This window comes from Lutra lutra, chromosome 11, assembly GCF_902655055.1.
Source record: "Lutra lutra chromosome 11, mLutLut1.2, whole genome shotgun sequence".
Classification (NCBI taxonomy): Eukaryota; Metazoa; Chordata; class Mammalia; order Carnivora; family Mustelidae; genus Lutra; species Lutra lutra.
This window is the reverse complement of record NC_062288.1, coordinates 56559878-56577838: the sequence shown is the minus strand read 5'-3', so window position 1 is coordinate 56577838 and position 17961 is coordinate 56559878. Positions and strand designations below refer to the sequence as shown.

Here is a 17961-nt window from a genome sequence, read left to right as displayed (position 1 = left end):
GTACTTGGTAAAGAACAACAGTCATTCACATTAGCCAGGAGAAGGGATGGGTCATATTTTGTAGTTTAGGCAGCACAATCATATTTTGTGGGGGGGAGTCAGACATGGCTTTTGTCTTGCTCCATCATGACCACAGAATGTCCTTACCTAGTGCTGACATTCTGTACCATTGTTCATATTCAGCAGGAGAACACCAAGCCCAGGCCAGCTTCCAGATACCAGGGGCTGCTCTTCTCTTTTGCACTGGTTAGCTACAAAGGTTCTCATCTGTACCATGTCAAACAGGAAATGGCACATCAATTTGGAATTTGAAGGGGCCTGCCACACTGGGCCTAGCGCTGATGATACAGTTTGTCCCCAATTTGGTTTCAAGTATCTGACCTCAACTGGTCAAGGCTTGTGGTTTGCAGTCCCAACACCCAGTGTAAGGAAGAAACCTTGTCAGCTCCAAGGGCCAGCACTGGAAGCAGCAAGCCCCATGCTGGCCAGCTGGAGCACACATGAACCTTTGGTCCCTGTCGGAACAGCAGCTAGACATGGCTCTGGGTACCGCAGGCTCAGCTGAGCAGCTATAACTCTGGGAGGGAGTCTCATTATTTCAGAGAAGGCTCACCTCCAAAAGGGTGAAGCTTTGATATGCAGGTTTTTTAGTGAGAGGTGTATGGAATGACATTTGCAACTAGGGCAAGCTTTCTTTCCTTTACAGGTGTCTTAGCCAGAACTACTGTAAACTGCTAAGAGGACCTATGTTCCCCAGGAGCCACTGAACATTAATGTATGAATCTGATCTTTAAACCCTTAGTGCTAGGCATCACTGAGGCACCACCAGCTGCCTCAGATTATGGTCCTGCAGCTCTACGACAAGAAGTGGCAAATTTTATCAATGGACAAATATAGAGGAACTAGATGGCTAGCACAAGAGGGGTGGAGTGGTTGATCACAGAAGAAATAACTATCTTCTTAGAATGAAAATCAGAAGAAAAAAAAAAAGTCCTTGAAATTTATTTCAAACCCAGAGTCTTAGAAGGGAATTAAAAAGACTTTAGCAGGAACAGGCTGCCTCTATAAATTAGGTTTACTCAGTGACTCAAGGGAGAACTGGGTCAGTTTAAGAAACAAGTTTTAGGCTTTCAGTCAGAAGACTAGCTGTGGGAAAGAAGGAAAATATATGTATAATACAAAAAGACATACTGATTAACCTGCAGGGAGAAAAGGCTTGCCTTTGGAGAAAAGTCGGAGACCACAAAAGCCAGAGATCTCAAAACAGATTTGAAAGGTAAAAAAAAAAAAAAAAAAAAGGCTATACTCAGACCTCACTGCTCAAAAGCTATACTCAGGGATGAGCAGGACATTTTAGTTCTTGCTAGATCAAAGAGGGTGATGGAGCCAGGGTGATCCCACAGAGGAAAATAGGGAGACCACAGAGAGCAATGGAATGATGGCCCAGGGACACCATGGCTCAGGAAACTCCCCAGGGCCAACCTCTCTGAGCCTCAGGTAGCAAATTAATAAGAACAATGGGGAAACTACACTTGGATGATTGGGACACTCATAGGAGACAGAAGGAACATCTGTAGTGACCTGAGAGGGGAAGACCAAGAAAATCAATGTAAAATACTCCAGGAATTATTAAGTGAATGTCAAGACGTGAAGGTGGACATTGTGAGAGTAAAATGCCTGAGACGTGCAGGGGGCTGAGTATATGGAAGAAAAGATGACAGGATAAAGTACAGCCTGGTAGGATACTGGCAGCCCGAGTCCTGGCCTGAGTTACTGGCTGGGCATATTGTGGAATTAATTGCCTGATTTAGGGAGGAAATGTAGCAGGATTTGTTCAAACAATGGAGAATTCCATGGGGACCTCTGAGGCAGAAACTTGAGCCAGCCTGAAAGGAAAGAAGTCCTTGTTGGCAAGAAAAAAAAAGTTTGAGCTCATGTACATGTGTTTCTTCAATATGATGAGCTTGGGGCTGGTGCCATGATAATCTTGTTAATACTATTGACTGTATAGGATTAAGTCAGCCTTAAAGAGGATGGGACATTTTAGCATGTGCCCAGGGTGTCAGAGCCACAGAGGGAAGCCAGGCTTTGTGGAAGGAGGTCCTTCTTACTAGAGAGAGGGCAAAACATGAAAGCAAGAATCAGGCATTAATCTTTTAACTTCAATTAACAAGCCAAAAATTTTAGCTTCAAGTTTTTGGGGGATTTGCTAATGAAAAGAACACATATTCAAATTTGAGACCCTGGCATACAGCTGGCATGGTATTATTTGAGCTAAGTTTAGGCTGGCTGGCTTTTAAGTTCACTTAATCATCTCTGGCGAGCTATACTGAATTGCATGGCTAGACATAAGTGGATTTAAGATATAGAAAAGTGAATGAATTTTTGGCCAAGGGTACAGTATGGCCTTGGAGCTGCTTTACATAAAATCCTGTCCTGACCCATGTTGGCACTAGAGTTGGCAATTAGTGGATTAGGGGGTCAGACCCTCCTCACCTGCAGCCAAGTTTACCCATTTCCCTTTTTTGGGCTGGCCACCAACTAAGAATGATTTTTTACAGTTTTCAAGGGTTGGGAGGCAAATAAAGAATATGCAACATAGATCATGTGTGAACTCAAAAGCCTAAGATATTACTATTTGGCCCTTTACAAAAGAAAATTTCCCATCTGAGAGAAAACACTTCCTTCTCTCCACATTTCCACCTTAGCTGGCCAACTCTGCCCCTTTCTTTGAGAAGTGTTGGATGTGAGTTTCCACTTCTTTTCCACTCCTCCTCCTGAGAAATGAATGGCTACTGAGTGGTGACAAGCGCCGTTAAGTTGGGTCCTGTCCCACATGATGAGAGTTGGCATTACTTTGCTCAAATGGAGAAGTCAGCCCTTTCCTTCCCATTGTCTTGGCCCCAGCTTTGCCTGGTGAGTGGGTTTATGAGACCATGTGATAGACAAAGTTCTGCTTTACCAAGTTAGCTCTCCCACTGGCAAGTCCCTCAGTTCAGATTTCTGGGGAGGTAAGAACTGGGAACCAAAATTTGGCCTTGGGTGTAAGATACATTCTCCAAGCAAGTCTTACCTATCAGCCCCAGGAGGGTGCCTATCAATGAAGGTGAACTCCGGATTCTTAGCAGGTGACTCGTGGCTGCCTCCACATGACTAGAACTTGGCTGAGGCATGCTCCATCCTCCAGTGTTTTTATTCATGTGCATAGGTCCTCAAAGCCCTTCTATAAATTAGAAGGAAAACTGAGCAAAATCCTTTAGGGAGGCCTTATATTTCTCTTAGAGATTCATATCTTGCTATAGAGAACACAGTGATTACGTAATTAAGTTTCTAGAATTAGACATACTCAGACTCCAACTCAGTCAAAGGTTCTGTATTAACCTTTGGCAAATTCCTTCAACCTGTGACTCCGTTCTCTCATCTCTTAAGTGGGGATTAATAATAGTACTATAATAGCATGTTTTTGAAGGCAGTTTACAGAAAGCTCAACTCAAAACTGGCTAAACAATAAAATAATTTATTGCTCACATATTGATAGTTCAGAGGTCAGGGAGGCTTCAGGGTTGGTTGACTCAGCAGTGCCATCAAGGACCTCCATTCTTTTTAGTTTTCTGTCCTACTGTCAACAGTGTCAGCTTCCCTCTACACCACTAGGAATATCGGTTATCCCACCCTCATTTTGAGTGCTTTGGCTTTTCAGGGATAGGACAAAGTAAACTCAATGTGAGGCTCTGAGTGAGGAAAGGGGTAAACTGTAGCAGTCTCAGTCAGTGCCTCCTCCATCTCCCCTCACCCCTACTATGTCAGAGCATCGTGGCTTGGCTTCCAAATGCTAGCACATGCATTTCCTTTCCACAGAGCTTTATCTGCCTTCCAGAGCCTGTATTGGGACAGAAGAGCCAGAGTATATATAACACATCCATCTACCTAGCTCCATTAAGAACGAAAACATGGGGGACGCCTGGGTGGCTCAGTTGGTTAATCGGCTGCCTTCGGCTCAGGTCATGATCCCAGCGTCCTGGGATCGAGTCCCACATCGGGCTCCTTGCTCAGCGGGGAGCCTGCTTCTCCCTCTGCCTCTGCCTACCACTCTGTCTGCCTATGCTCATGCTCTCCCTCTCTCTCTCTCTCTCTAACAAATAAATAAATAAAATCTTTAAAAAATTTTTCAGTTTAAAAAAAGAGCAAAAACATGGAAACATTCTACCCTAGCCCACAGTTTTCCAAGCAGGTTTAAAACTAGTCACCCACTGTGCTAGCTGACTCAAAAATACCCCTGTTTGGGATGCCCTCTTTTCTCTGTCTTAACTTCTCTATTTGTCTGCTGGCATTTCCTGTGCCTTCAAATCCCTGTATCTGGGTCTGATTTTTCCAGAAACCTAAGACACACCTTCAGAGTTGATGGGAAACCAACCTATTACTTTAAAAACTTGAGAAGGAGAAAGAAACAAGCATTTATCCTGCCTATCCTATATAGAATGAAATAACCTTAACAAATATTTGACAAGGAAAAGTCTTTCTAGAAGACCTCCAACTGTTAAAGGAAGAAGAAATGATTGAATTAAGTAATTAAGTATCATCACTTGAAAACGACTAAAGAATTACTAAATCTAGGCAATGATCATCAATGACTTCTAACCTCAAAATAGAGACAACTAGACATCCTGATATACCTCCTCCTGGAAGCACACAGCATTAGCTGTAATGTACTTCTGTCTCTCAAAATTCAGTGCTGAATCTGATCAAGACTCTAGACCTAATTACCAGGTTACAGGAAATGCAAGGAATAAAAGGAATAAGGAACATATTAAACCTTACTCCAGGGAGGCAACCAGCAAATTCCAAACTATGAGAACTCTACACAACAAACCAACCAATTTCTTCTATAAATAATAATAATAATAATAATAATAATAATAATAATTGAAAAAAAAGAAAAGAAAATAGGGAGGAGAAACAATAGGCTTAAGGGACATTAACCAGCTGTAATAATAAATTTTTTTGGATTATCCACAAGGGAGAGGGAGGAAGGGGTGGGAAGAAAAGCAGAAGGGAGGAGAACAGAAGGAAAAGAGATGAGATGTGTGTCCTATTTTCAAGTGACTTGTCCTTTAAAGAAAAGACTATTTATTCAATAAGATTTCCCCACTAATCGACTAGTTGTCATAGCAGAACTGCTTCTTGGCATCAGAGAATGAAAAAAAAAAAAGAGATAAAAAGCCTAAGTGGAGTTGCAGAGAGCTTTGAAAATGAGAATGCAAACTTAATGAGCATTTGGTACTCTATTTTTTTAAGTGTATTTAAATACAACCTAGAAACCCTGGAGTTTATGAGATCTTGGGGGGGAAGGAGGGGTTTCTAAGCCATTTATTATTAAAACATTCTTGCCTTTGCCCTCTCCTCTGCTTTCTTCCTATTTCCTTCTTACAGAGAAAAGACAATTTCTGCCTTTTCCTTTAAGTTAAACATCCATTCATCTCTGAGAAAATGGCACCTGTACCCCAACGAACCTCATGGAGTTTAGACTCAAGGACCTTTTCAACATGAGATAGGGCTTGAATGTAAAAGGCTTCAGTGTGCTTATTTGAAGGGCAGCTTTTCTGAACTGCAGGCTTGTTTTTGAAGGCAAAAATGGAGACTGTATTTGTTAGCATAAATACTTGCTTCAGCATTTCCCCCATTTATTCTACCTGAGCAGGTGCACAGTCCTTTAATCATAACCATCAAGAAAGGAAAGCTTGCAATTTCCATCACTTAGAAAGAAAGATGAAATAGAGGGGGAGTCGAGAAGAGAGACAGAGAGTGTGAGAAACAGACACATATACTGAAAGACAGGGACTGGGGGTGAAAGTGGGATGGGGGACAGAGTTATTTATAACAAAAAGGCATTGATTACATCGTTTAACCCAGGTGTTATTTACGTGGCAGTCCGGAGAAGTAAGCTTTGTTATGTATGGCCCAGCTGCTTGATTCAACATGCCAAAGCCTTACCTGACGCCTAACATGCCCACTAAAATGTCCTTAATTCTCTTTGCTGTAATTTACAGTACTAAGTCAAAAGGGATTGAGGGTGTTTTTTTAGGGCTTAATTGCTCAATGCCAGATCAAATATTCTACTTGAAGATGTAGTCACAAATGTTAACCCTGCCATTAGGAAGGAATCACATCACAACTAACAGAACTCAGAGAAAGCACAAATATAACAAATCACTACCAAAGTGAAACATATCAGAAAAAAATAAAATCCTGTAGAAGATTCTTTCTGGAGGACATGGAACTAAACACTATATTTATTTATTTTACTTGCATCAGATCTACTTCCAAGAACTACATTGAGGAATTTATAATAAGAATCATTCATACAAAAAAAAATCGTGTAGAAAAAGATAATATATTAAAGATACAAGCCATTGCTAAACAACTCTGTTGAGCATTATGTATGGTACCAGCAGCAAAGGTAAAAAAAGAATAAGACAATGTACAAATGGCTAATTTCCCAACCCCAAAAAAAGCATTAAATAAAAACATAAATAAATCTTTACATTAGTAAGTTCCTCAGGAAGAGAAAACATTTTCCTGTATAAAACTCTAAAAGATATTTACCTTATATGTCCTCATACAAAGGCCATAAAGCAACATAATACTTTCAACATCCTTCTTATTGGATTCGATGTCTGGGGAGTTTTATCTCTAAGAATAATCACTTAAACTTGAGCACAAAACAACATAGTGAAATATTTGTAACCCTCAAACTTCAGATTGGAAAATTATGTCAATCATCCTTTTTGCAACAATGTGAAATGCTCACAGGTTTCAAAATAGAACTGATTGCAGTCCTACCACCCAGATTTCCCTATCCCTTCATAGAAGAACCTCAGTGAGTAGTTACATGGCTCACAAGTTGGAGAGTAGAATACTGAGAGAAAAAGCAACAATGCGAGCCATCTACGGAGTCCCATAAGTCCATCCCCATAAATGTAAAAAATGAGCTTAATCTACTTAAGGGAGATTCCTAAAATTCTAGAAAATCAGTATTATCCAAATAGTCAAATCAAAGTATTAGAACTGACTTTTGGGGGTGAGGGAGAGAAAGGAAAGCCAGTGTTCAGTATCTTTTGTCATGGAGTTTCATTTGATAGAGCATGAATGCCTTTCATCTTTACCACTTCTCTATTCAGACGCTGTTTAATTAAGTTAATAGAAACATTTAAAGTTTTGATAGCCTTTTAATTCACCTGGACAAACAGGGATGGCTGGAATTCAATTTTGGAAAAAACAATACAGCCATTTGAAAAAGCTTTCCCTTTTATTCTCCCTGAACACATTTTTGGCATCTTATTAACATTTTCCAAATTGAATGAATCTGTCTCTTTGTATTAGCAGATAACTTAAGAATAGGGAGAGGCCAAAAGTCATTAGCAATTTATCGTCCTTACTGATAAATTGGAACTTGGGCTGCCTAGAACACTAAGTTATAAGGGCAGCAGAGACATCCAAAGAGTCAGTGATGCAGACCAAATGATGTCATGGCACACTCTGCTTCCCCCGAGTGCATCAGCCAGCCTGAGGACTGTCTTTCCACTCATTCAACTCTGCAGAAGTTGACAATCACATTTTTCCCAGACAGCTTTGCTAAGTCAACATGTCTCAACATGGCTATAGTCTTAAATCATCCAAACAAAACAAGGAAAGACAAACAGCTATGAAATCCAAAACAGCAAAGAAATGAGAGGAACCGCTTTCTCATATACATAAAATATACTCACATGTACCAGAAAAGAACTTGTCACAAATATATAGGAATAGCCTGGACATTTATTTATCAGTAAGAGCCCTACCATGACCTTCTTATCTCTCCAGCCTCCTCTTATACCTGCTTCCTTCACACTGATCACTATACTCCAACCACACTGGCCTTCCTTCTGCACCTCCAACATACCACCTCACCAACTCCCCAGGGACTTTGCACTTACTGTTCCTGTGCATGGAATATCATCCCTGCGTATCTCCCCAATGGGGGCTTCTTCTCATTCTCCCAATCTCAGTCAAATGTCCACTTGTCAGAAAATCGGTAGCATTTAACAATTATATGAAATTATCTTGTTTGTTCACTTTTAAAATGCTTTCTTTACTTATGCATTTTCAGGTGCAAACAATTGGATTAACCATAGTATGATTTCTGACACACACTCATTATTGGTCCATACATGACCCAATTTATTTAACTGGGTTTTTTTAGTAATGTGATAAACATTCATGACTTGAAAATAACTTATATCCACAGTTGATTCTCATTATTTGTGGTAGTTATGTTCTGTAAAGTCATGACACATGAAATTAGCAAGTACTGAAGCATTGCTCGAAGAGGAAAGATAGGATTATGTTCCTGCAAGCCTCTGGTAACAGTTTCATCAACCAATCCATGATGTTCTTTTATGTGTGTTCCTGTTGAAAGACTTCTTATTTAATATATATATTACGATTAATTAACATCGAACCAATGGCCAACAGCACTATAACACATGCCTGCCTAAAGCTGAACAAAACACATGTATTTTCTCCATAAGGCTTCGCAGGCCTTCTTGAGCTTAGGAACATGAGGTAACACTTCAGATACTTAGGACTCATTTTAAACAGTAAAGTCACCAAAAGAAAAAAAAAAGCATGACACTAAATAAACCATGAAAAGGACACTTGTTTACCATATCAGAGCTAAAAAAAGAAGGCAGAGCATTGCCTTGTTCAACTTGAGCTGGGAACACACATGAGGTGCTAGGCAGCTCAAATTTCTCACTACTCTGAGCATGCCTGCAAATGACCGCAAAAGCACCGTGAGTATTGATCTTGGGTTACAAATAAATATTAGTGAGGGAATAAATTTGCAAATATGAAATCAGTAAGTAAACTGTAAATATATGGTCTTCCCTCCCAACCCATTCACCAAACCCCTCCCCCAAGGTAATCATCAGTCTAAATCTTTAGAAAGCCATGGTTTCCCTGTTTCATCATTTGTTTGTGTTTACACCTACATGAGTTCATCACAAAGGTTATTTTTAATTTTAGTTGCTAAGTGTGTCCACCCACTAACATCTCTACTTCCTGAAAATAGGACTCCTGGAGACTTGACTTTTAGGATTTAAACTATCTCTTTACAGGACTAGCGCCTTTACCAGATATGTTAGTTTCCTAGGGTTTCTGTAACAAAGTACCACATACTGGGTGACTTAATTGGCAGAACTTTGTTGTCTCACAGTTCTGAGGCTAGAAGTCCAAAATATAGGTGTGGGCAGAGTGGGTTCTTTCTGAGGCCTGTGAAGGAAGGATCTGTTCCAGGCCTCTCTCCCTGAGGTAAATGACTATCTTGTGTCTTCACATGGTCTTCCCTCTGTGTGTCTATCTTTGAAATCCTTTTTATAAGTGCACTGGTCATAATGGATTAGGGCCTACCCTAACGACTTCTCTTAACTACCCCTGTAAAGACTATTTCCAAATAAGATCACATTCTGAGATACTGAGAATTAAGACTTCAACATATGAATTTGGGGGGGAACACAATCCAGCCCATAACATCAGATCTTGAGCACCCTGAGGTCAAGAGTGTCTCACTTGTTGTTGTAGTCTCACAACAGGCCTTAGAGTTATTGAATTAATTAATGTATGTCTTAAAGCTTATTGAATTAATTAATAAAGTTCTTTCCCAATGACTAGTCATCTGTTAACTTAAGGATCTGTGTTTTGATCTCAACTGTATTTTTTTTTTTTTTTAGCAGTGAAAGATCTTAGACCTCTGGTTAAAGTTCAGAATTTTCAGAATGTGAAATTCACACACAATCTTTGTATAAGAGACATTGATTATTCTGGCAAAGCTGTGAAAGTTTAGTTATAACAACATGGAACAAAATTTAGAATTCACAGAAGTGTAACAAGGGTCTTAATTAAAATACCCAACCTCCTCAAAGTAATTTTCTCATATTTTATCACATCATGTCCTCAAATCCCTCGTTTATTCATCAAATAATTATCACATGCCTATTATTTGCCAGGTGTGGCATTAAGTACTGAGGATATAATACTGAACAAAACTCCTTTCCTGCATCAAGAGGTTACAGTCAGGGAAGGAGCCAAACTGGACACGAAACAGTCAGATGAGGAATTTGAGAGGCAGAGCAGGTGGCTATGGTGGGTAGGGAAGGAAAAATGAAACAAGATGGTATAGGGAAGGAGAAAAAGCATAAGAGACTCTTAATCTCGGGAAACAAACTGAGGGTTGCTGGGGGGTGGGGAGTAGGGATGGGATGGCTGGGTGATGGATACTGGGGAGGGTATGTGCCATGGTGAGTGTTGTAAAACATGTAAGCCTGATGATTCATAGACCTGTACCCCTAGAGCAAATAATACATTATATGTTAATAATAAATTTTTTAAAAAAAGAAACAGTGTCAGGCCTGTCAGGCCTGTGCATAGCCAATGTCAGACCTGGGCATAGCTAGGACAGGTGTCATTATTCTATAAAGAGAGATTGAGACACCTACATTAAGTGTTTTTCTGATGATGATCAGAGATTTCTATACCATTCATCCTTTCTACAAAAAGTAAACCATCTAAGAGCAAAAATAGCGATTTCCTAAATACAAGATGTATATTATGTTACAGGAATAAAACTACCTCTGTGACTAATTCTCTCCACACCATGTGACTGGGCCAGTTAGAAGAAAATTCCCTGAAGTTATACTACTACTTCCCTGCCGAAATGATATCTCATCTATCTAGAAGAGAAACATCTTTCAGGAGCAATGGAAAAACATGGAACAATAACTTTTCTGTAAGTCTTTATCCAGCAACCTATCTACTATACGACCAAGAAGTGGGATATAAGTTTTCTTTAAAAGCTGATATGGATGTCAAAAAGTCAATGAATTCTTTCATACCACTTTCTGACATGATTGGTTCATAGGACAGTCCCACAGATCTCCCTCAAAACCAATCCATTCATCTCACACTCCACTGTAGCAAGTTTTATGTAACATTTGTGTAACTTCACCCATCTTAGAGAGATTTATAGAAAGGTTTCTGTAAGAAATGAGTAGTTTCAAAATGCATTTTGTTTACTGAGTTTGTTTTTTCTTTTTTTTTTTTAAGATTTTATTTATTTATTTGATAGAGATTACAAGTAGTCAGAGAGGCAGGCAGAGAGAGAGGAGGAAGCAGGTTCTCCACTGAGCAGAGAGCCCGATGTGGGGCTCGATCCCAAGACCCTGAGACCATGACCTGAGCTGAAGGCAGAGGCTTTAACCCACTGAGCCACCCAGGCGCCCCTGAGTTTGTTTTTTTCTAATTGGAGAGAATACATAGTCCTCAGCAATACTTCTTGAAATCCCATTCCCGTCCCATCAGCTTCTCTTCAATACCAGATATGTCTCTGTGACTCTCTTCAAAATTCGCATTAAAAGAAATATAACAAACAAAATACCACTCCTTTACCCCGGTTCATCGTTATGAAGGACACCAAGACATGAAAAGTTAATGGTATGCCTTTCAGATCCACAAATATTTGTAAAGTAGCCACTATGCTGATACTCTGGGGTTCATTAAAAAGAAAAAGAAAGAAAGGAAGGAAGGACAGAAGGAAGGAACCCGGAGTCTTCCCTTAAGATTCTGTCATCTGGGGTGCCTGGGTGGCTCGGCGGGTTAAAGCCTCTGCCTTCGGCTCAGGTCATGATCCCAGGGTCCTGGGATTAAGCCCTACATCGGGCTCTCTGCTCGCAGGGAGCCTGCTTCCCCACCCCACGCCCCACACTCTCTCTCTGCCTGCCTCTCTGCCTACTTGTGATCTCTGTCTGTCAAATAAATAAATAAAAATCTTAAAAAAAAAAAAAAGATTCTGTCATCTGGTAGAAGATAAAAGTCCTGGGTACAAACAAGCATAGGGCATGACAGACATGTACAAAACCTAAGTGAGGCATGCGGTGTCATGCCTAAACTAAAGAAATTCAGTAATCTCCAGTTCAGCAGTTTGGGACAATTGTTTATCACCAAATGATAAAAAAAAAAATTTCCATTTTTTCCAATTAATGCAAGGAGTTCCATTCACCAACATACACTTCAAATAAGGGATTTGTCTAACCAAACTGGGAGGCATAACCATTATTACCAACTCCTGACAATTGTTCATTTAAATGTCAGCAGCTAAGGTGGCTGAAAACACCGTTGTGTTTAAACCTGCAATTAGAGACAATGAATGGTATCCATTAAAAACAATGGCAGCCTCTCTTCAGCTTCTGGCAACAAAAGAAGGATGGAAGCTAGGAAGAGATAAAGTGGGGATAAGGTGGGCAGTGATAAACTAACAGTAGGGCTGGTGGTTTCCTGACACAAAGCCACACTGATGTGACCACACTGTAGAAAACATTTCATTTAAAAACTAGTATAATGGGACACCTGGGTGGCTCAGTCAGTTAAGCGTCTGCCTTCAGCATAGGTCATGATCCCAGAATCCTGGGATCCCATGTCAGGCTCCCTGCTCAGCGGGGAGTCTGTTTCTCCTTCTCCCTCTGCCCCTCTCTCACCCCAACTCATGCTTTCTCTCTCTCTCTCATTCTGCTCTCTCTCTTTCTCAAATAAGTAAATAAAATCTTACAAAAAAACAACAACAAAAGAACTCCATGTTGCTGGTGATCCCCCTGTATCTGAAATGGAATATGTTGTAGGCATGAGTCAGAAATCAGGACAAAGAGATCAGATAAGAAGGTTCAAAACTACTTTGGCCAATTAAACTTTTTCAGTTATCAAACAAATAACTATACCAAAAACAAACTCCCTGCTAGACCCTGAGTATACATCTAAATAAAATGTCTGTGGAAGGTGTTCCAGTTACCTATTGCTACATAACAAACCACCTCAAAGTTAATGTCTTAAAAGAACTTCTTATTACATTTCATGGTTCTTAGGGTTGACTGGGCTCAGCTAGGTTCTTCGTGTTTGGGGTCTCTCACTTTCTTACAGTCAGATGTAGCTCCAGCTGGGCTAAAGTCATCTAAATACTTGCCTGAGCTAGACCTTGGAGGAGGTCGCTCCCAAGGCTGGCTCTTCTTGCGAGCAATTGGATGGGAGTTCATCTGAGATGGTGAACTGGGGGCACTTTACTCTATCTCCATGTGGTTTGGGCTTCCTTACAGTATTGTGTCCCAGAGTAGTTAGATTTTTTACATATTAGCTCAGGGATCCAAGCTAACAAGACAGAATCTACCAGTCCTCTTAAAAGTTGGACCTGAACTGTCATAGCTCCACTTTAACCACTATTAAGTGAGCATGCCACTAAAGCCAATTCAGATTCAAAGGGAGGCGGTTCGACTTCCCTTCTCAATGTGAGGAGAAGCAGAAAAGCAGGCCACTTTTAATATACCACAGGAGATAATACTTATACTGAAATTTTAATCTTGAGAAGTAGCCAGCCGTGAGAATTATAAAGAGCATTTTAGGCAGAAGTCCTCTCCATGTTTCTGAACACACATCCAGTCCATGCATCATACAGATACTGTGCATCAACTACATTTAGCTTGTCCATTACCCCAGTGAGAGACATCCAGCTTCCTGACTTCTTGCCACCATAAACAATGCTGCAATGACTATCTTCATCCTCTTATGGATCTCTGTGAGATCTTCGCTAGGATGATATCTAATCAGAAACAATACTCCTGGGTCATAGAAGATACATGCACTTAAACTTAGCTGATGTTTGCCAGATTACACTGTGGAATAGCTCTGCTGGTTTGTACAACCACCAGCAGCATGCAAGGGTACCTATAGCTCCACATTCCTACCCATGTTTAATATTATCCAACTTTCTAGTTATTGCCAACCTGATACAAATAAAACAGTACCTCATTGTACTTTCCTTTGCATTTCCCTAAATACTAATATGCTTAAGCATCTTCTTTTTTTTAAATGTAATTTTATTTTTTCACCGTTCCAAGTTTCATTGTTTATGCACGACACCCTGTGCTCCATGTAATACGTGCCCTCCTTAATACCCACCACCAGGCTCCCCAACTCCCCACCCTCCCTCCAAAACCCTCAGTTTGTTTCTCAGAGTCCACAGTCTCTCATGTTTCATCTCCCCCTCAGATTTCCCCCAATTCACTTCTCCTTTCCCTCTCCCAAAGTCCTCCATGTTATTCCTTATGCTCCACAAGTAAGTGAAACCATATGATCATTGACTCTCTCTGTTTGACTTATTTCATTCAGCATAATCTCCTCCAGTCCTGTCCATGTTGATACAAAAGTTGGGTATTCTTCCTTTCTGAGGGAGGCATAATATTCCATTGTATATATGGACTACATCTTCTTTATCCAATCATCTTTTAAAAGGCATCTTGGCTCTTTCCACAGTTTGGTGATTGTGCTGCTATGAACATTGAGGTACCTATGGGTCTTCTTTTCATTACATCTGTATCTTTGGGGTAGATACCCAGTAGTCCAATTGCAGGGTCATAAGGTAGCTCTATATTTAATTTTTAAGCATCTTCTTATAAACATTTCAGCCATGTGTAGTACATCTTCTATGATTGCATGTTTAAAGACTTTGCCCATTTTTCCACTTTCCATTACTGTTTTTTCTTGTTAATTTACTAAATTGTTTATTTCAGACATTAGTTTCTTTTCAGTTTTAGACATTGCAAGTATCTTCTCCAAATCTATCATTTATTAACATTGTCCATGGTGTCCTCCTCAGAATAGAAATCCTTATTTTTTTAATAAAAATCAAAACTCTGGGGATTTTGCTTTATGGATTACCTTCCAAGGTTTAAGAAGTCCTTCTCTTAACCCTAGATTGTAAAAATAAAAGCTATATTATCTTTACTCTTTTATCTTTATATGAAGTTAGAAAAATATGGCGTCCAAATACATGGTGTTAGAAGAGATCCAGTTTTATTTTTCCCATAGAGTAAGTCAATTTTCTTAACATGATCTATTAAACAATCCAAAGTTGCCATATCCATTGATTTACTAACTCTTTCAATGAAACAGCATTTGTGTTGATCTTCTCTATTTTTATTTTTGTTGTTTTAGAGTTAGTTTTAGAGTTGGTTAGTTGTTGTTTTAGAGTTAGTTTAGAGTTTTTCCTCCTGGTAGAAGGATTTAGACCTACAGATTTCTCTGTAAATATTCATTTAACCATGTTGTACAAATACTAACATAGTATTTCGATTGTATTTTAGTTCTAACTGTTGTTATCTTTCTTAGAATTCATCTTTTACCCAAAGGTTATTTGGTCATAGGCTATTTAGTTTTCAAATAAGTGAAATATTCTTAGCCATATATGTGTTCCTAGTCTCTACTCTTATTGCATTAGGATCAACAAACAGAGACTGAATAATATTGATTCTTTATATTTTATTAGACCTAGTATACTCTCAACATTTGGAAGACTTTTTTGTGAATTCAAATTTTTTAAATTTTTGCTAGTACTCTGTCTTCCAGTTTCTGCATATTTTAGTTGCCCATGGTTGCTAGAACAAATTACCAAAAACTTGGTGGCTTAACATAACAGTAATTTATTCTCACAATTCTGGAGGCCAGAAGTCTGAAATCAATTTCACTGAACCAAAATCAAACTGTTGCACAACCACACTCTCTCTAGAGGCTCTAATGGAGAATGTTTCTTTCTTCTTCCAGTTTCTGGTGCTGTTGGCAGTCCTTGGCTTATAGCTATATCACTCTAATCTCTGCCTTGTGGTCACACTGCCTTTCCCCTTCAGTTTGTATCAAGTCTCCCTCTACCTCTCTTTTATAAGGGCACATATGACTACATTTAGGACCCACCTGGATAATCCAGGATATTTCCCCGTCTGAAAATCCTTAACTTAATCATATCTGGAAAAAATATTAATACAAGATAATATCCATGGAGTCGAGAGATTAGGATATAGATATGTTTTGAGGGGCTATTTTTCAATCTACCGCAGAAAGTTTAACCCATTTGTACTTATTTTAACTACCATCCTATTATATCTTATTTCTCCCTTCTTATGTCATCGTTTCCATTGTCCTAACTTTTTTTAATATTCTTTATATTTTCCATATATCATATTTTCTTTCTTGCCTTTTAGTGGATAGATCAATTTTTCTTCTGCTGATTTAATGGTTACAAATTGTACTTACATTGTTATGGTATGTTGCCCTTCCGTCTTTTATCAGGAGACTTACTAAGAATTCATAGCCTCAAGAAAAGTTTGCCCTAAAGCAAAATTCCAGCTCAAAACCTCTAGAAGCACTGTCCTGCCATGAGCCTTCCCAATCCCCTTTTCCCTCCCTTCTCTACACACCAGAAATTAGTCCCATTTTTGAGCTCTACTACATGGCAGACGGTGTGCTAAGCCTTTAAATGTTGTCATCTCATTTACCCTTATAAAAATCCTGTGCAGTAGACATTAATGTTCCACTTTGTCAAATGAGGAAACTGAGGGCCAAAGAACTTTCCCAAAATCACAGTTAGTAAGTGTCAGCACTAGATTTCAAACTACTGAACAGCCTCTGATTGTACTGCAACTTTGCAGTTTGTCATGACAATGAGATGGAATTGCATACCAAGTCGTGTTGAGGACTTGCTTTCTTCTTTTAAAAATGCAACTGCTTTGTTAATGAAAACATACACTGTGTTCAAAGATGCCTGAAACAATCTGCTTGTTGTTTTTTGTTTTTTTTTGTTTTTGTTTTTTGTTTTGTTTTGTAACTATACAGTGGAAATAGTATGGATTCAGTCTCAGCTCTCCTACTTCCTGGAGAGCTGAATCTTAGACCAGTCCCAGAACCACATAAGCCTCATTTTCTCCTCTTTAAAGTGAAGGCAATGATCCACAAGTAAGTGAAACCATAAGGAATAACATGGAGGACATTAGGAGAAGGAAAGGAAAAGTGAATTGGGGGAAATCAGAGAGGGAGACAAAGTATGAGAGACTATACTCTGAGAAACAAACTGAGGGTTTTGGAGGGGAGTGGGGTGGGGGGACGGGTGAGCCTGGTGGTGGGTATTAAGGAGGGCACATATTACATGGAGCACAGGGTGTGATGCGGTGCATAAACAATGAATCTTGGAACAGTGAAAAATGAAATTTATTTTTAAAAAATGAAGGCAATGATAGTATCTACCTCAAAGTATTCTTGTGGAAACACATTTATGTTTTGAAACTTTTCATGTTTTGAAATTTTATGTATTTATTTAATCTTGTCTATTAAACAAAATGAATCATCAAAAATAGACCCCCGAAAATATATCTATATATACATGGAGGTCTTTGATATATTAGAAATATTGTTAGACTGACAATCAAGAAAACATGGTTTCTAATTTTATTTTTACCTTGGTTTCCTCAGCAGTCAAATGAGGAGACTCAACTAGATGATTTCTAAGGTGCTTCCAATGCTAAACCTCCCAGAGTCTCCCTGCATGGACCACAGAACTGGAGCTGAGTTGCAGCTTTTCTTTTAAGTGAGTGCCACCCAGAAAGAATATTTATGGAGATAAATACAAATAGTGGTAGCCAGTGTTTTGTCATATTTTCCTCGACATCTGAATAATGGCCACATGAGACATTATATTAAATTTTGCTGTCAGGTTGCTGCCCATTGACCAGAGAGCAACTGCTGGGAAAGTACTGAAATGATGTCTACCTTTTAGCTCAGCCAAACAAGGAAAGCAGATAAATATCTTTTTTTTTTTTTTTTCAGTTTTCTTTTTTTATAATTTTATTTTTTTTTCAGCATAACAGTATTCCTTGTTTTTGCACCACGCCCAGTGCTCCATGCAATCTGTGCCCTCTCCAATACCCACCACCTGGTTCCCCCAACCTCCCACCCCCTGCTGCTTCAAACCCCTCAGATTGTTTTTCAGAGTCCATAGTCTCTCATGGTTCACTTCCCCTTCCAATTTCCCCCAACTCCCTTCTCCTCTCTAACTCCCCT

The 17961-nt window shown here is 39.3% G+C and overlaps 1 pseudogene; it reads left to right on the top strand.

Annotated features, from left to right (window-relative positions):
• The first annotated feature begins 274 nt into the window (after positions 1-274).
• Positions 275-17961, top strand: part of LOC125080503 (60S ribosomal protein L4-like) — a 174192-nt pseudogene continuing 156505 nt past the window's right edge.